Raw genomic sequence first — 10,754 nt, forward strand, 5'->3', positions numbered from 1 at the left:
TTACACGGGGTACCTGTTTCTATCGTGTCGGATAGAGATCCGAGATTCACCTCACGATTTTGGAAGAAATTGCAAGAAGCTCTGGGTACCAAGCTGCATTTTAGCACTGCTTTTCACCACCAAACCGATGGTCAATCCGAGCGGATAATTCAGATACTTGAGGATATGTTGAGATGTTGCATCCTCGAGTTCAGTAGTTCATGGGAACGGTATTTACCTTTGATTGAATTCGCTTACAACAATAGTTTTCAATCAAGTATTAAGATGGCACCTTACGAGGCTTTGTACGGTCGTAAATGCCGTACGCCATTGTTTTGGACCGAGCTCGGTGAAAGTAAAATTTTCGGAGTTGATTTGATTAAAGATGCTGAACAGAAAGTAAGGGTAATCCGTGAAAGTCTGAAGGTAGCCACGGATCGTCAGAAGTCGTACGCAGATTTGAAACGAAAAGACATCGAGTATCAGGTGGGAGACAAAGTGTTCCTTAAGGTTTCACCTTGGAAAAAGATACTCAGGTTCGGCCGTAAGGGCAAGTTGAGCCCAAGATTCATTGGGCCGTACGAAATCTCCGAACGAGTTGGTCCGGTTGCGTATAGATTGATTTTGCCCCCGGAGCTTGAAAAGATTCATGACGTCTTTCATGTTTCGATGCTTCGACGCTATCGATCTGATCCATCGCATATAATTAGCCCATCAGAGGTTGAAATTCAAGTCGACATGAGCTATGAAGAAGAACCGATGCGTATCCTAGCTCGTGAAGTGAAGGAGTTGCGAAACAAAAGAGTTCTGCTAGTAAAGGTGTTATGGCTCAAACACGGGATCGAGGAAGCTACTTGGGAGACCGAGAGCTCGATGAAAGAACGATACCCAAACCTATTTACCGGTAAGATTTTCGGGGACGAAAATTTCTTTAGTGGGGGAGAGTTGTGACAGCCCAAAGTTGACCCTAGTCGGGAAGTGGTTTCGGGACCGCTAAACTGAGTCACCAAAATGTTTGAATGTGATACTTATTGTCTAGAATATGTAATTATGAATGTGTGAAAATTTCAAGCTTCAATTTGGTTGATTTCATGTGAATTTAGTCAATAGGACTTATGTGAGAAAATTCTAAAATGTGATAGGTCAATGTGTGAGGACCTATTAGTGCATGTGGACAAAGGGGGGACTTGCATGTCAAATTTCCCCCTACTAGTAGTGGCCGGCCATGACAAGCATGGTAGACCAAGTTTGATGGCCAAGACATGTCATAGACATGTTTTGTTGGTGCATCATGGGTGGAAAAAAATAAAATAATAGGCATGGAAATTAAATAATGAAAAGGAGTATGATGAATACACACAAAAAAAAAGTGTGTAGTTGATTCTTCCCCCCCCCCCATTGCCGTGAGCTAAAGAAAAGAGAGGAGAAGATCTTTGTTCATCCTTTTCTCACATTCATTTAGCCTAAATTAGAAAGAAAAACAAAGAAAAAATTTTCTCATCCTTTGGTTCATCCTTGGCCAAAAATTTTAAGGAGGAAAGAAGAAGAAAGGTGAAGAGATTCGGCCATGCATGTAGCTAGGCTAAGGTATGTTTGATGATGTTCCATGAGATGCATGCATGTTTTAGTTGTTAGCTTGAGTTCTACCTAGCCCATGGTCTAAATCTTGCTATGTGATGGAATTGGCACTTGACCATGGATGCATCATTCTTGGTTGGTGTTTGATGTTGTGGTGATGAGGCATGAGGATGAGTTAAGATTCGGCCTAGGTGGAGGTTGTGTTAATGCCATTGCATGCAAAATATGAAGCTTGTTAATGATGCATGTGATGATGGCTTGATGATTCTTGAACCTCCTTTTTAGCATTTTTGTGTGAGCACATATGTGCATTGGTTGCTAAATGGAGAAGAATCGGCTAGCAAGATGTGTGCTAAGGCCGAATGTAACTTTGCATGTTAATGAGCAATGCATGTGTTAAATTGATGAAAAGGGGGAGGATGCTTTACTAGTGTGTATATGTGTGTATTAAGTGTTGAAATCGACCCCAAAAATAGACATGCATATTCGGCCAAGGGGAAAGAAATTAGCTAATATGTTGTGTTGATGCATGATTTTTGCATGTATGAGACTTTAATGTCTAATGTATAAATATGGGCTAAGTGCCTTGTGTTCATCTTTTTGATGCCTAAATGATGAAATCAATTTATTTGTTTAATTAAGCTCAAGAGCAAAGGGGAAATAAATCCGATAAAGGGAAGGAAAAAGTGGTTGAATAGCTAGCGGAATCGTTCGACAACACCCGAGGTAAGTTCTTGAGTAAGAGAGCTTAAATTACGATGTGATTAAATCATGCTCTATGTGTGGCTATTGAGCCGAATGTGCAAGGACGATATGTGCCTTGTGTTTGAGTTTCGCAAATGAAAATGAAATATGAATGTGCCATGAATTATTGTTGGATGTGCATGATTAATTGAATGCTGTCCGGGCTAAGTCCCGAAGGCTTTGTGCTAAGTGAATATATCCGGACTAAGATCCGAAGGCATTTGTGCGAGATACAAATTCCGGGTTAAGCCCCGAAGGCCTTTGTGCGAGATACTGAATCCGGGTTAAGTCCCGAAGGCATTCGTGCGAGTTATTAAATCCGGGTTATGTCCCGAAGGCATTGTGTGAGTTACTAAAACCGGGCTATGTCCCGAAGGCATTTGAACGAGGAGCTATATCCGGTTAAATCCCGAAGGTACGTGATTTGGTAATGAATGAGCTTGCTGTAAAATTCCAACGAATACTCGAAAAACATCCCAATATGGGGATATGTTACGTATGGTTGAATTTAATCGAGCCCTTACAAATAAATGTTCGCTCAGTTGATAAACGAGCTACCGGCCTTCGGCTAAGTTAGTCTATTGTGTATGTACATAAGGGTTGTTAATGTTGTGAAGCAAGTTTGATATCGGTAAATTGCGTATTATGAAATATTCCGTTTAGCTAAATGTGTGTTATTCTTTGTTTATGCTGGAATTCCTTGCTCAAAACTTACTAAGCATAAATTGCTTACTCGTTACACTGCTCCTCTGTTTTATAGATTTTTGGTTCTCCAGCTATCGGACTCGGGATCTTGAAGTCGAAGTCGCCCACACTATCAAAGGCTCTTTTGGGTACTATTTTGGTTGAATTTTGATATGGCATGTATAGGACTACCCATTGTTGTTTTTCGAGTACTTTATGAAATGTATAAGTGTACAGCCATGCGAAAATGGCTTGTAGAAGTGGAGTATGGCATTAGACCATTCGTGTTTATGAATGTATAGATGGTTTCATGATGTAACTATAGTTGGAATGGAAGTGTTGAGCAAATGATCAGCCATTGGAATGGCTAAGTATGATCATATGTGGGCATATGTATGACAAGGCCCTAGTTGGTCCATGAAACCCCGAAAATAGGTAAGGTTTACTTTGAAAACAGAGGCTGACAGCAGCAGTGGTGTGGATTGGAAAAATCACAAGAATTCGTAGGAGTGGAATTAAATAGTGAATAAATTATGTAATCGAACCTTGATGAATCTACTTTCATATGAAAGTAACGAAACAATCATATGAACAGTACAGTAAGAGATATTCGGGTTCTTGTGGAACAGGGCCAGAACAGTTTCTGGATTCCCTGTTCCGACTTTGGAAATTCACTATAAATTGACCAGAGATAATTATGGGTCATACCATATATGTATGGATTCCTCTCTGAGTCTAGTTTCCATAGAAACAAACGGCATCAGTATTGAAGCTCTATGCAGAGAGATATCCAAGTCGTAATGGGAAAAGGTCAGTATAGTCGACCCCTGTAACATGGGAGACTTTGACTAATAAACTGTACTAATTGGCCCGACCAAAAATTCTAGAAAAAAATACATAGGTGAGGACATGAGTCTAGTTTCAGGGAAAAATCACAAAACTGATTTTTGAGTTGTGAAACTCAAGATATGATTTTTGAAGCGACTAGTACTCAGACTGGGCAGTGTCTGGAAAAATTTTTCAAAGTTTGTTAACATCTCGTGTCCGACTCCGGTGTCGGTCTCGGGTGGGTTCGGGGTGTTACACTCTCGTTGAGTATGTACGGAATGACTTGCATACGAACAATGATCCCCTTGGAAAAATTCACTCTCGGCAGTTGGTTTGCATCGTCTTGAAATCCTCGTTGAATAAGATTCATGATAGGAATCTCTTCCCGAATATTCGTTGGATGTTCGTCTTCTTGGCACTCTCATTTCTGCCCTTTCTCTTGAATTAAGTTGTCATTATTGGGCTCTTTTCTTCACTCGGATCTCATTGAGAGTAGCATTCAATGATCGAATTAAGACCGTCTGTTCGTCTAACTATTTTTGGAACTTTATAAATGTATCATGGACATCATTATGGTCATTATCACCTTGACCAACCTTAGACATTTTCAAAAACCTGCAAAATAAACACTCAACACTCAAAAATTCTCAATGGGGTAGAATTAAGGCTTGTGAGTTCTTTAGTAGAGTTTATATCAATCAATTAGAGAATGTATGAACTGAACTACCAAAGAATCCTAATTTGCACTAGGATGCCAAAAACGGACGAGACATCAACTGATTTGTGTTGAACTGAGGAAGAATTGTGCACACTTTAAAAATCCTACTAACACAAGAATCAAGAAGGTGTTAGATAGAGTAAAGGAAAAATAAAGGCAAACAAATGAAAACCTACAGCTAAGAATCAATAAAAATTGCTGAAAACAGAAAACTTGAAAAACTGCGGAGTAACTTGACAACTTCGTTTGAGGTGTTCCTGATCTCCAAAAATCACAAAATTAAATGTGGAATGTCCTTCAATATTTAATTTTTGATCTGGAAATTTTGGGCACCAAATTCAACCGGCTGAATATTTTTTAAATTTTTTATTGGATTTCATCTTTTTGATCTTTTTGACTTTTTCGACTGATTTTTTTGTGGTATTAATTTTTTTATATTCAATAACAGTGCTAAAAATATGTATGTAAAGTTTCAGATCAATCGGACAACTTTTACCCACTCAAATGAATTTTTTTCAAAAATTTTTTTCTGGGTAAAACTGTTGTTTGTAGTTTAAAAAATAGATATCAGTTTAGAAATCAACCAAGAACACCCAAAACGCCCAAAATCTGATACCAAATGATAGAGGGTTGTGCGCGGACCATGATCGAGTTGCTAAGTCACGAGAAAACTTCTACAAGGCTCTAAACGAACAGATCTGAAACGAAACAGAAATTAAAAGATTAGGACTTTGAATTTCCAGATCTGAAATAAAAATCCCCAAATCAGCAAAGAATCAAATTGAGAATAGGAATAAGTGTTAATAAGGGTTCTTGGGGAATCAAGAACATGTAATTGAACCCCAGAGAATACTCCAATCTGCCAAATCTGAAAATAAAGACACAAACAGCAAGTTAAATTTCCCCAAAATTCCAGCAATCAAAACGGCCCAAATCTGAAAAGAAGAAATCGGCAAGAACAAGGAATTTAGGGATTTTTGAACGAATTTTGCTGCCAAGAACAAAAGGGACGATCCGATCTTTAGTAAAGAAGAGGGCGAATCAGATTTGGAATGCTTTGGAACGCCTGAAATGCAACAAGAACAACAAACAAAGTGATTAAATAAAATCGACACAAGCAGAATTTAAAAGAAAAAATTGACAGCAAGAAATTAAAAGATAAGTCCTAAGAAGCCTTGAAATCCCGAAAAAACTAAAGAGAGAATTCTTGGAGAAAAACTCAAGGAGAATTCTGCACGAAATTTTTGATATATTTGAGAAGTGTATATAAGGGGTGGCCGGCCATCCTTTAAATAGGCCTGAAACTAATCCTAATCTCATTAGGAAACTTAAAAATTAAACCTAGTTAATAAAAATAATAAAGGAAATTCGGCCATGCACTTAAATGGACTGTTTTGGGCCGAATTTAACATGTAATATTCCTAGAGCCTAAAAATTAAATTAACAATTAAAATGTTTACAAATTGGGCCCTTTGACAATTTGGCCTGATTTTCAACTAAGTATGTGTGGATTTCTTGATTGGGCTTGGAACATCTTATTGGGCCTTGTCTTCAAGAACTTGGGCTTGTAATCCGTTCTCTCCCGAAATTGATTTGTTGATGCTCAGTTTGGCTGCAAGATTCGGTTTCTTGGACCAAGATTTCCAAGATTTGAAATCTTGATTTTCTTGATTCTTGAAATCGCTCCAAACAGCAAGATTGGGCCAAGATTCGGTTTCTTGATTTTCTTGAAAACAAGAAAGTGAATCTTGATTTTCTCGTTCTTTTGTGTAAGCATCTAAGGCCTTTTTGACTCGTATCACCATGGGTCATCCGTCTTTGTGATGGATGACTTGATCACTGTTTGATAGTGATTGACATTTCGTGAAGGAAGATGTAATAGTTACCATGAGATAAAATAAGATCATATTAAGAGAAAAAATATCATCCCAACGAGATCAATGATATCCTATAAGGGTAACACACTTATGACAAGGTCATTGGACGAGCACTGAGTAGTTACTTTCATAATGGTATGTCCTTGGGGAGAGCTCATTCATGATATTATAGTGAAATCACTTCATGACTAAATGATTTTATAATTAATAGGCGAAAAGTCGAAACTTAATTATAAATCATTTGAGTCTCAACTACATATGTCCAATCGGCTCCATGCTAGCTTGTTGAAACCAGAAATGACTTGCATGTTTGAATAGAAATGAATGGAATGAATAGGAAAAGAGAAATGAGAAACATTCAGGAATGATTATGGTTTTCTCCAAAATGGAGAAATGGAATCATTTGAAAATGAATATAGGTTTCCAAATATGGATTACTTAAAAAATGATCAAAAGAATGAGTTTACATTTTTAGACTGTTTTAAAGTCTGAAAATGAAAATAGACCATTCAGTCATAGTGAACATGTTAAGTTGTGAACTATTGAACATATTTTCTCAAAATTTTACCATGGGCAAAATCAACAAAATTTTACCAAGGATAAAATCATAAAAATTTTACTAAGGGTAAAACAGGGATGAGAAAATTATTTTATATACAAATATTAAAGTTTATTTTGGGAAATAGAAAAGTTGAATTGAGTTGGATAACATTACAGAGTACTGAGTTAAAAATGCTCAGGAAGTACTCATAATTGAACCCGATGTGAGAGAGACCCAAAAACCCTTCATGGACAAGTGGGTGGCAACCTTAGTAGGAATACTAGAGTATGCCGTAGACCCTAGTCCTATTCTAAGTAGGATGTTTCTTTTCTATTTGAAATAAACCACTACAACTCAACAAAGGTTCTACCTTCTCTTCCTATAAATAGATGGCACCTATAAAGCTATTAACACAACTTTGAGAGATTGATATTCTGTTGAAAAATAAAGAGAATTTATAAAAAATAGAGCTAATAACATCCTTAAATGGGCTGGGATGTGTGCTTATGCAAAAAGGGAGAGTTATGACGTATGCATCTCACCAGTTCAAATCACATGAAAAGAACTATCCAACACATGACTTGGAACTGGCAGTTGTAAACTGAAAAATATATAGGATTTTTCCTATATAATTCATCATCTTTTTACTTAAATTTGTTGTTAAAACCAAGTAATTGTTTAATAACTTAATGAAATATGCGAAAATCTGAAATTAGGACATGAAAATTATTAAAATGTGATTTTATGCTTTATTATATAGTTTTCATGCATAAAATGACTTATTTTATATTAGTTTGAGCATATTATATTTTTAAGCTATAAAGTGGGCCATGATTAAATTAAATAATAAAATATAAAGTTATATTTAATAATTCATTTTAAATATTTCATTAATAAATTTGGTTTTAATTAATTAAGTAAATTAATTAATTGAAGTGGTTAAAATTATATTATTTGGTTCTCTAAACTATCTACTATTTTTGGACAGGTTTGAGAATTTTCTTCTAATTGCAAAGCCGTGCAAATTGGGGACCAAGTCAACCCAATTTTTGGCTCCACATGGCTGTTCATAAATCAATTTTTGGTTTAATTACACAAGGTCCTTGAAGAGTTAAAGAAATCAGAGATTTTCCCGAAGATTTGCTGGTGACTGAGTCTTAGTCCTGAGTTGTGGTGGCACTCAAATTGACCAAGAATTAAGCAGAATCAACCACATTTCCTCAGTACATGGTCGGTCATCCTTGGAAGAAGTTTCAAAAGATGGATACTCCTATTTTTAGTAAACTAGCTCCCTCGCCTCACCTACAAATAAGAGCTTATTTCTCACTTTTTCAATCATCCCTCACTCATTCATCATTCTCTCCTCTCTCAACTCTCTTAGCTATCTTTCCCCCTCACGCCTATCATCATCCTTGCATAAGGATTTTTAGCAAAATTAGCCCTTAAAGAACCCTTGGTCGGCCACCTTGGAGAACCATCAGTAAAGGAGCAAAGCAAAGAAGCGAAAGAGCCTCGTCAGTCAGAGTCTTGGGTGACAGACACTCTGAATTGGGTTTAATCTTTCTTTTCTTTAATTTAATCTAAAGATGTTTGCTATGTGTTCTTTGTTCTTGTTTACAACAATGTTAGCTTAATTTTATTTAAGCTAGGATGATTTCTTTGATTAAATAATATTTATTTGATTCATGCTTATAATGTTTGTGCCTCAATCAATCATGTTTTCAATTAAAATCAAGTTTGTATTTCATTCATATGTGATTGGAATGCACCTAAATTAGCTGAGCGATCCTGACCAGATGACAGCTAATGGACACATAACTGAAATGTGTATGCTCAATTTAGATCCTGACCCGATTAAATTGTAGGTTGTATAAAAACTCTGACCAAGCTCTGTTATCTGCATAGTTTTTAGATTTGTATGATTAAATTGTTTCAAACCTGACACATCCCTGTTACTTCACACGAATACTAAGAAACCCTTAGTAAATAAGAATCAGTAAAATGCGTATTTACTAAGTAAAGGATTCTGAAATGGCCTAATGTGGTTTCCAAACTCATGAAAGATCGAGTTGCCATGGAATATTTTTCTAAATGTTGTTAAGCATGTTGATAATAAATTGAGTTTAGTTAAAGTAATTGTCCTAGTTTATTTATGTTATAATTGTTGCAAAATTGTGTTTAATTTTACTAAAATCTATTTCATTTAGTTTGCATACTTAGGATAATTTGCATTAGGGATCATTACATTTAGTTTAATATATTTTAATCAACACTTTTCAACTATATTGTATTTTTATTTACCAAATTGTTAATATAATTTTACAAATTAAGTGACTTAGCACAAATACAATCCCTATGAAGATGATAACTCGATACTTACTTATTACTTGATAACTACTGTGTACACTTGCACAAACCTACGTGTTACAAGTTTTTGGTGTCGTTGTCAGGGATTGTCAACTATTGCCATAGCCATTTTTTTTGTGAAATTATTTATTTTCAATTTGATTTATTTCTAACATTACCAACTTATTCTTTTTAATTTTTGTGATTTTATTTTCAGGTGTTTATGAGCATAGATCAAATTATCGATTTATTCCCTATAGACCCTAAAATTGAGCGAACTTTCAGACAAAAAAGACGTGAATGAACAGCTCAAAGACAAGTCGAGATGGACCTTGGAAATTAGAATCAAGACCAAGGTAATTAAGCTAATTATGTATGAAATTCTATCTTCATTCCCGATGATAGGGATCGATGCATTAGACAATATACTGTGCCACTTTTCAGTGAGTTAAACCCAGGAATTAGAAGGCCAGATATTGAGGCAACCCAGTTTCAATTGAAACCAGTGATGTTTCAAATGCTACAAATGGTAGGCCAATTTAGTAGTATGCCCACGGGAGATCCACATATCCACCTTCAATTGGTTATGGAGGTGAGTAATTCATTCAAGATAGCCGGTGTGACTGAAGATGCATTGAGGTTGAATTTGTTTCTGTACTAGTTGCAAGATCGAGCACGAGCATTGCTCAATTTATTGCCGCCAAGTTCCATATCTACATGGCAAGAATTAGTGGAGAGATTTTTGGTTAAGTATTTCCCACCTAGCAAAAATGCTAAGTTGAGTAACGAGATCACAACTTTCCAACAATTGGATGACGAGTCTTTGTATGAGGCTTGGGAGCGATTCAAAGAGTTACTTCGTAACTGTCCTCATCATGGGATTCCTCACTGTATCCAGTTGGAGACATTCTACAATGGTCTCAATGCACATACAAGATTGATGGTAGATGCTTCTGCAAATGGTGCAATTTTGTCTAAGTCTTATAATAAGGCTTATGAGATCATCGAGAGGATCGCGAGTAGTAACTATCAATGGCCAACAAATCGAACAGCTTCAGAAAGATGTGTAGTCAGAGTTCATGAAGTTGACTCTTTCACTTCGTTATCAGCTCATGTATCATGTATTTCCTCTATGTTAAAATAGTTAACCATTAATAGTACTAATAATTTCGTAGCTCAGCCACCAAGTCCGTTTGAAATAGTTTCCTGTGTGTATTGTGGGGAAGGTCATTCTTTTGAGAATTGTCCATCAAATCCCAAGTCAGTGTACTATGTGGGGAACCAATACCAAAATAGGATTGGACAAGGACCCTAGTCCAACTTCTACAATACTTCATGGCATAATCATTCTAACTTTTCTTAGAGCAACCAAGAAAATGGACCGAACAACAACTTATTGTAGCAAAGGCCCAACCAATCTCATGGGTTTAATTAGTAAGCTCCAAAAGCACTTCAAGCT

General features: G+C 36.2%; 1 non-coding gene across 1 annotated transcript; it reads right to left on the reverse strand.

Annotated features, from left to right (window-relative positions):
* Nucleotides 1-10,070: 10,070 nt before the first annotated feature.
* On the reverse strand, nucleotides 10,071-10,177 carry LOC121214370 (small nucleolar RNA R71). Its single transcript, XR_005909953.1, has one exon. It is a non-coding gene; the product is annotated as a small nucleolar RNA R71 (small nucleolar RNA).
* Between the last annotated feature and the right edge of the window lie 577 nt (nucleotides 10,178-10,754).

This window comes from Gossypium hirsutum, chromosome D01 (genome assembly GCF_007990345.1).
Source record: "Gossypium hirsutum isolate 1008001.06 chromosome D01, Gossypium_hirsutum_v2.1, whole genome shotgun sequence".
Taxonomy (NCBI): Eukaryota; Viridiplantae; Streptophyta; class Magnoliopsida; order Malvales; family Malvaceae; genus Gossypium; species Gossypium hirsutum.